Here is a 9,823-nt window from a genome sequence, read left to right as displayed (position 1 = left end):
GAGAGAGAGAAGGAGAGAGAGAGAGAGAGAGAAGGAGAGAGAGAAGGAGAGAGAGAGAGAGAGAGAGAAGGAGAGAGAGAGAGAGAGAGAGAGACAGACACAGAGAGAGAGAGAGACAGACAGAGAGAGAGAGACAGAGAAGATACTGCAGTGAAAGAGGTAATTCCTTGATCAGTCAATTTCTTTATTAACCATATAAGGTTGAGAAAAAGAGGGGACGATACGAGGACAGACAAAACAAACATTGGGGTGAGGGGATCGAATGGGACGAGACGTATGAATAAACGAAAAAGTGGGAAACGAAAAAGTCGATTAACCCGAGACTGGAGATTAACACGCCCGTTGCAATTCCTTTCACTCTCGTCTTCCATACGACCTCTTTCGCAACAGCAACTACCGAGAGAAAACAGACTCGCTCCTTCCTATTCAGGGAGGGCGACAGAATGATCTTAATTACAGTTTCACTGTCCTGCTCGCATCTTGCACAAACCGGCGAAGGCGCACATCCGTGTCTAAAGAGCTTATCTCGAACCGGTGAAGCTCCTTTGTAACATTGCCAGGGCAGGGACTTCTGGTAATTATCCATAGGCCCCGGCCCGAATGTTATTTGGAATAGGTTGGCAAGTTGATCTTCGCCGAAGCCTAGGGTTTCTCCCAGGACGTCGAGGTAGTCCTGGGAGAGAAGCACGAGTACCTGATGGTACTCTGCATGCCACGCGCCCAACCTCGGCCTACGCTTGATCCATGGGTCCAGTTCGGTAAACGATGTGAACTGTGGAAATAACAGCTTGACGAACGGAGACCACACCTGCTCATTGTCCAGATCAAGCTAGAGGTGCCTAAGCCTCCGCGCATGTCTGCGCATTTTTAGCCACGGCATCCCCAGCCCACTCTTCAGCGGCTTTTGGCAGCAGATAGAGCGCCCTACAAAAGGTCTGCTACCCCTCAACAAGAAGCGAAAGAGCATGCGCTTCAATTTATTCAGCCACGAATCGGGGCAAGGCACGACGGTCAGGCGGTAGGTGATTACAGAAGCGATAAACACCTCTGCAACCTCCGCCCTCTTGATCAGTCATGGGAAAATTGCGGCCTGCAGGACTTTTTGAATGGTGAGCCAAATGACAAATCTCATTGACATTTTTTTCGTATTGCGGTCTGCTGATAATGGTCCCTGTGTCATGCGATCCGCTTTTCGAAAAAAGGTTATCCATGTCTCGCGCGATTGCATCAAGCAACCATATTAATTTTTATTGAGTGATGGAAGGATATTGGTGTGTTCATTTTATTTTCGCTTCGCTTCATGCTTTTGCTTGATTGGGCTGGGGTCATCTCAGGTTAGTGGTCCCAGGTCCACCAGTGCTCGGCATCGCTGATGGTCACGTGCTAGCTCCTCTGCATCCGTCAAAGTGACATCCAGCCTCCGGAGATCTCTGTTAATCACGTCTAGCAATGATCACCACCTCTTCACCGCCTCCATCGACCTCAACGCAGCTTTCGACACAGTCGACCACACATTCCTCCGGGAAATTCTCAAGCTTGTCGGTTCGCCTCTCAAGGTCACCGTCCTGTTCCAACAGTTCTATAACAGTGCCGAGGGCTGCGTGCGGATGAACGGGAAAACTCTGGTTCCCCATCAACAGCGGGATAAGACGGAGCTGCGTGGCCGATCTTGACCACTTCAGCTGTGTTATCGATTATCTGACGACCAAAATTTGTGAGCGAGTCTTTGGCGTTACCTTCAACAACTACCGCTTTACTGACCTGAAGTATGTGGACACTACCACCTTATTCAGCAACTCGATCGACCAGCTCAGGGATGCACAGAGAAGGATCAGCAAAGCTTGGCCTTCAGGTGAATTGGGCCAAGACCAAGCTGATGCACGTCGGAGATGGCCATTTTGTTTTGCAATTTATATTTTATTCTTCATTAAAACAATTTCTTTTTTAATTAGCTTTCTAAACATCAAAGAAAATCTTCAAGCAATGAGACTTCATTCCCCAGTTCATATTCCTCCAAAAATCGACAGCCTGCGAACGCTGTTGAAAAGAGATAACGTCCACCCAGCCAGCTGTATTTTAGATCCGGTTTCGATCCAAACAACATTCATTTCTCTGGATTTTCGTTCAGTTTTGTGGAAAAACGTTGAAGTTTTCCTGCGAATAAGAAATATTTGGATGAAGGGTTCTACAATATTTAAACTAAGTAAAGCAGCGAGCTGGCAGAAGCGTTAGTACGCCGGTCGAAATGCTTAGCGGTATTTCGTCTGTCTTTACAGCAGTGCAAGGAAATGCATTGTGACTAGCGGTGTATAACAACACCGGATAGTGCGGTCGATACAATGGCTGTGATGTATCTGAATTAAGTTAGAATGAACATATTCAATGCATTAAGCTGCCTACTGTTGCTTTTAATATCGGAATAAGAGACACAACTCCAATTATGTTCTAGAGTTATTGAACCTCCTTAGCGAAATATTTACTTTAAATTTCTTGGTAAAGAATACTCAGAGAACCATTAAGCAGATTTGTAATAATGATATTACACTTAGACGTGAAGAAAGACAATTAATTGTGAGAGTCGTTTGTGTGGTGGGCAGAATGTATCGCAGTATGTGTTCCATCTGTCTTTTCCCAGAATTCCATCATTTCAGGGTCGATAAAAAGTAGCAATCCAATGCGATGGATCGGCGGAAATAACAGCGTGCCTTGCAATATCTGTTGAAGCCCTTTGCGTTTTGACAGCAACGTCTGTGACGAGGCGGCAATGTCAGGCAACAACGGTGGCATAGAACAGGGGGAATGTTGCATGCATGGACAACCACTAGTCTTCTACAAAACAGAGGAAAAAGAAGCCCAGACGGTGCTTCTTATCGACAGCCAAATAACCACTAAAAAAAAAAAGGAAAAAATTCTAAAGGGTTAATAAATAAATCATGACACCCGTGAGAAGGGTTTAGCAGTTGATCGACGGTCTTTCGGAATAGCCATCACTACATCATGGAGATGAGAAAGAGCAAGGAATTGTGTGGTTGTTTAATAGTTTATCCATTAATACTTTAGCAAATAAAAAAATTGCCTGTCGATATCAGGAAAGTAAACAAACAAACAAACAAACAATCAAAAAAGATAATCCTTGCGCAGGTTTGTACCTGCACGTGCCAAGTCGAGTCTAAAGCTTCGTCGTATTACACTCTAGAAGCTTTAATTAATAATTCAAACAAGTTACATACGAAAAGCGTTTATTCATCAGAATATATTTTCTCGTCTGTTACCATCGTTGTGCCAGAAGTTCAATTCCACACTTATACAGTTTGACTGATATTCTATTTTATCGACTCCGAAAGGATGATAGGCAAAGTTAACCTCGGCAAGATTCTAGCCGGATGAAATGCCGCTCAACATTTTGTCCGGTGTGCTAACGATTCTGCTGGCCCATTGCCTTCAATAATAGTTTCTGATTTAGGCACAAGGCCAGTAATTTTTCGAGGGATCAAGAGAAGAGGTTAGTCTATATTATCGACCTTTAGCGATGACAGAAACTTTATGTTATCCACCCTGGAGGAATGCTGACCAAAGTACTCAACTGCAAAAATGTTTAACATCCTCATTTGAGTAGAGATAATCTAAGAGAAGAAGATACTCAATAGAGAGTTATGCTGATGACGGTGGTCATACTGATGATGATGATGATGATGATGATGATGATGATGAAGACGACGACGACGATGATGAAATGAGACAAAACTATTGGATGAAGGCATTTTCTAAGCTCTTTCTCTTTGTGGAATCTCCGATAGTTAAGTATGATATGCACCACCAGGTGGCGGTTACCTCAGTGTGGCAAATGAACTGCCCAATACATAAGATGAATATAGATTGTTTGCCAACATAACATGGCAGTCCTGGTTTAGGACGAATGTTGCTGTAATTTAGCCCCAGGAGACATCATCTCCAGCTGGCTATACGACACGATCTGTGTCCTTATATTTTCGAACAGATCGTGTCGTATAGCCAGCTGGAGACGATGTCTCCTGGGGCTAAATTACAGCAACATTCGTCCTAAACCAGGACTGCCATGTTATGCTGGCAAACAATATTTACTCCAAAGTACTCTTGCTGAATATTTCTCGTTGTGAGATTTAAAAATAGTAATTTTCTAATAAGATGAATAGTTGAACATTAGTAATTTCTCTCCCACACCCACACCCCAACGTACACTATAATCGCTGCTCACTGCAATGAATTGCACGAATAAACTTACATGTGGTCGCTCGGCCTTTATTAGAAATATCAGTCACATTTCCTTAAATCGCACCTTATTCGACCGGGTGCGTAGCTCAGTGATGGGCGGGGTGGGAGTGTCTCTAGGTCGAATCATTACTTCGGTACGATGGACATGGGACAAGAATGTTGCAGGAAAGAATCGTAAGGCGGATTCTTCGAGCCAAGCCAACCAGGAAGGGACCCAGGGGTAGACCAAGAACGAAATGGTGGGATAATGTTCATAATCTCAGCTGGTCCCGTTTGGGAAACCAACAGGAAAGTGTAACGATGGTTGCTTTGGATAAGATCCTATGGACGAAACAGCTGAGAGCTTTACTTCTTCGCCTCTCCTACGAATAATGGGCGGAGAAGATGGATGGATGCCTGAAACAAGGAAGGACACATTGAATGACGTAGTGCAAGGTATACTGTCTGAAAATAAGATGGGATGGTCATGACTGGAATGCTATTGACCATGAGACTATTCGATCTGGGTTGAAATGGGGATATATGTACAAGGAGTGTGTATAAAAAGTAGAGGATGATGAACTCAGTTACTTTTTCAGGACGTAACAACTCTACCTGATGCGTGTCTTGGCGTCTGCTGGCTCCGACAGATAAGTACTCGTATAGAAGCCCCACCCCAGTCCAGGGTTAGAGATCCATCCAGCTATGGGCAAAAGTCTGCAACCTTGTGTGATAAACTAAGAGAGTGAATCTTATAATAAATCTGGAACACAGCCTTGAAAACAGTTTGGTGTTCAGCTTGAGGCTCTTCTAGCAAATCCTGCCGCCAAACTTGTAAAAAATGTGTTGCTTTAAATCCCTCTGGGTCTCAACAGTGAGGTCAAGAGGTGACGACAACTCATGATCTCTATACATGAGGCCGAACTTGGGCGTTACAGTGCTATTATGAAATGTAACATTCACTGCAGGCACTTTAAGTTTAAATCCTAATTGATCACTGATGCATAACATCGTGGTTTCTCGAGATAGTTTAAAATCTAAAGCTTCTTTTCTAATTTCATGTAAACGGTTTTTCTTGAGTTGTTTCAATGAAGAATTTAGATATTGTACTTTATTTATTGTGCTCTATTTTACTCTAGGTATTGAATAACGTTCTCTTTTACTACTTCAGGGTGCAACATTCCAGTCTTACATGAATCTCATTTCAGCTGGCTTCAATTGATATTATCTGATATGGCACCATGTCTAGTGATACAGATTCGCAACTAAAGGTAAAAATCTCACAATCTGGTATGGTAAACCTAGGGAGTTAATCTTATAAAAATTGGGAATAGAACACCAAAGGGAGTTTGGTGTCAACTGGACACTCTTATAGCAAATCCTACAGCCAAACTAGTGCCAAATATGTTGTTCTACACACCTTTGGATTACAGTAGAGAGGTTAAGAGTCTGTGATTCTGGTGTTTAGGCAACCCTGGATCGCCATACATCCAACTCAAGCTTGTGTTCGAAAGAGGATATTCCAGTGTCATCAGGGGAAAATAGCAGCAACAACATGGACGGTGAATTGCCTCATTCTCCTTTGTAGAGCTGCAGCTCAAATCCTGACTGATCCGTGTTCCGAAACTCCATTGTCTCTCGTGACAGATAGACGGACACCAAAGAAGATTTACAGAATCAGTTAAAGTGCCTCGACCACAGACGAACACGATGTAGAATTGTAAGCGATACGAACCGTCAATCTCCCTTGGCTGGTCGTCTGTTTCTGCGTCGGCGGCCATTTTTGTTTCATACAACATATAGCATTCAATAATGTCCAGTCAAATGATGAAAATCTTGCATTATTGACCGATGTTCGGTTTGAATATCGGTCAGCAAGTGTGTAATGGACCATGTATACAGCTTGCTTAAAACCAGACGAAGTTTTAATCAAATAACTTCGCGAAGTAGATTAAGTAAGTGACGTCAGCTGTGTTTAAAATTTTCGTCTAATATCTGGTTAGATCTGATAAAAGAAACAAATAATGGTTTCGTTTAAATGATTAATAGACAGCAGTAGCTTAGTAATCGAATGTTCATTTAGATACAGCTACCGATATATGTGTGTGTGCGTGTGCACGCGCATATGTGTATGTATTATCGTGTTTCCATTTTCTGTTTATATTATTTAAATTTTTAGAAGAAACAAGTCTCTAGATGACAGGGAAATATGGTTTTCCTGTTTAGATTCAGGTCAGCTCCAATTGGGAAGGTTCTAGGATCAAATTCAAACCACTTCTGACCATTCTATCATATATATCTAGGAGTGTGTTATCTAATGCAGCCTTCCTGATTTTTTTAAACATTAGGATGTGCTTTGGGAGAGATTTGGTTCCTATTTCTAGCAGATCAAACGACTTCGGAGAAGCTCTTCTTTCTGGTTCTACAGCATATACGTCATGGAATCACACTATACTTAAAAAAGAAAGACGAAAGCTACAGCTTGTTTTTTTGGCTCCTTTATCCGAATCGACTCTGTTGCCAGCTTTTGGACTAGACCTTTAATCCCCACCCCATGTCTTGTGTTTAGGTAATTCACGAATTTTCTTGTTTTCCCCGTGTGTAGCTGCTTGTCACCCTGCTGCATAATTTGCAGTTGTTTGTATCAGTCGTATAAAGTGTGTATTGCTCTAGTATTTTTCATTTAATATCGAAATCGTTGATGTGTCCTTTTAAGTTCCAAATGTTGTTTGACAAAGTTGTTGCGTTCTTCTTTTTAACAAGGATGAAAGATGAAGAAAGATGAAGGTAACGTTGTTTGAATTTATCCCTGTTATTTTTATGTAGTTTGAACATGCCTCTGATATTTTTACGCTCAGAGGTGACGTTTGCTTCATAGACTTCGCTTCGGCATTACGCAATTGAATGAGTAGGCATGCATCGGTGTTTCTGCACGTGAACATTACCTAATATGATATTGTGCGATTGTGTTGTGATGTATTTCGTGTTGGACATATAATGTAACTAATTTTTAAGTGGTATCTGATGAAGAATTTTCTGTCTTGGTGTTAAATTGAGAAATATTTATCTTTTAAGTCTAGAAATGTTTTTGTAACATCATGTTTACAAGGAGTAGAAACTATAAAATGTTGCGGGGTCTAGTCTTATGTAGTATAGACGAATGTAAATAATTTTTTGCTAAATCAATTCTGCAAAAGGAAACTGGCTTATCGAAGATTTTTGTTTGAAGAACATTTAGAGTTTCTTCTACTAAAGTTACTAATTACATTTCTAAAGACTGAAGATAGAGAATAGGAACCAATGTTAATGAGTATCTCTTCGAGTTTACTGTGCGCTTTGTAAGTGTGTAAGTCGAGGGTAACATTTAAGATGTTTGCAAAACTACGATAATGGTCATTTTTGGATCGAAATTCTTGAATGTGTTAACGAATTTTCCGAACGTTTTCTAATATAGGCCTACTGGCGTGAGAAGAAGCGGTAAGTCTGTCGACTCCATATATTCCTTTGGTGGCTGTAGCGAATTTCGTGGTTAGTACGCCTTGTGTGCGAAGACCAACGACATTCCAACTATTTGTTCTCTTAAACGATTACATCAATTGAACCTGTTGGATCTGATTTTTTGTCTTAGGTAGAATTTTTATTGAAAAGTAGTCTTTCTTGAATGCATACCATTTGATATGTCTATGTTATCTAGGCTATTGTATCTTCTGTCGAAATGTGGGGTGCCAACGAGAAAAGGTTGAAAGATCGAACGATAAAAATCAGCAATGGCAAACTGGGTGAACGTGGAATCATGCTTATTATTAATATGAAAACCAATCCTTGGTTTTCATTGTTGGTGCCTGCTTGTCTTCCTAATGCTATTGTTACTTTTACTTAATATTTTCTTACTAATTTGTTCAATCTCTGTTTTAGCTGAATTAATTAGCCTACATTTTGAGTTGTACGTCTTGCACAAAGCGATTTTCTAATATCACTTCCTGATCTCTATTTTTTGGCTCATTATTTACGTTGTTTGTTGTTGTTGTTGTTGTTGTTGTTGTTGTTGTTGTTGTTGTTATTATTATTATTATTATTATTATTATTATTATTATTATTATTATTATTATTATTATCATCATTATTATTATTATTATTATTATTATTATTATTATTATTATTATTATTATTATTATTATTATTATTATTATTATTATTATTATTATTATTATTATCTGTGCGCTAATTTTTCATTAATTGGTAGCGATAATTTTTATAAGTAATTGAGTATATATTGTTATTGTTTATTTCGTATAGTTTATTGGTTTTATCGAAGAAAATAAAAATCTATTTAGATTTCTTGAAACTTCAATATCAGAGTTAAGCTTATTTTGTATGTTAACAACCGGCGGCATTTCTGTATGTGAGACAAAGATTGTTCTTCCAGAAAGATTCTGCCTGCTTTAAACAGCCTCTCAGCTCCCTCAGGTTCATTCGGCGCCAGTTTGTGACATTGTCGGTCTGGACATAAAAAGGTGCACAAAACACAAAGTTTAGTGGCTGTGTGGTAAGTAGCTTGCTTACCAACCACATGGTTCCGGGTTCTGTCCCACTGCGTGACACCTTGGGCAAGTGTCTTCTACTATAGCCTCGGGCCGACCAAAGCCTTGTGAGTGTATTTGGTACACGGAAACTGAAAGAAGCCCGTCGTATATATGTATATATATATGTATGTGTGTCTGTGTTTGTCCCCCCACCATCGCTTGACAACCGATGCTGGTGTGTTTACGTCCCCGTAACTTAGCGGTTCGGCAAAAGAGACCGATAGAATAAGTACTAGGCTTTCAAAGAATAAGTCCTGGGGTCGATTTGTTCGACTAAAGGCGGTGCTCCAGCATGGCCGCAGTCAAATGACTGAAACAAGTAAAAGAGTAAAAGCGTAAACAGGATTTCGTGGAGACGACGAGGCAGCCAGTTCTCATCACGCCAGTAAGAATACTTCACATAGAAAATGTTCGTTAGTAAATTCAAGAATTTCATAACCACCCATAGCACTATTTTAAAGTTTTCTTGGTATCAACCTCAGCTTGCACAGGAAAAATTGCTACCCAAACAATAAGCCAAACGAGAAAATCATATTAACACAAATTCCAGTCATCTATGTATGGTCTTTATAGTAGAAGAATGTCCAACTTTTCTTCAAAGAAATCTTCGACGAAGTAGCTCCCTACTTCAATAGTGACTTAGTAAAAAACGGTTCCAGAAATAGAATTACTTACACTACCAATCGTCCCCCCCCACCCACGTCATCCTACAACTGCGAATAAACTTCGCAAAATTATAGGGTTCCCTCCTTTGTTTAATCCTTAACAACAACAACAACAACAACAACAACAACAATAATAATAATAATAATGATGGTTTCAAATTTTGGCACAAGGACAGCATTTTGCGGGGAGGAGATGAGTCGACCCCAGTGTTCAACAATAATGATAATGGATTTTTGTAATGAAGAAATAAAGCCTCAGGTTTTTGTGGTCGGACTTGATGGAATCGATGTCATGAGTCAACTGAACGACTCCCGACGGACGAAGACACGCAAAACTGACCTCGG

The sequence above is a fragment of the Octopus bimaculoides genome, chromosome 11 (genome assembly GCF_046866305.1).
Source record: "Octopus bimaculoides isolate indiv1 chromosome 11, ASM4686630v1, whole genome shotgun sequence".
In the NCBI taxonomy this organism is placed as follows: domain Eukaryota; kingdom Metazoa; phylum Mollusca; class Cephalopoda; order Octopoda; family Octopodidae; genus Octopus; species Octopus bimaculoides.
The sequence above is the reverse complement of the archived record's forward strand: the minus strand, read 5'-3'. Positions refer to the sequence as shown.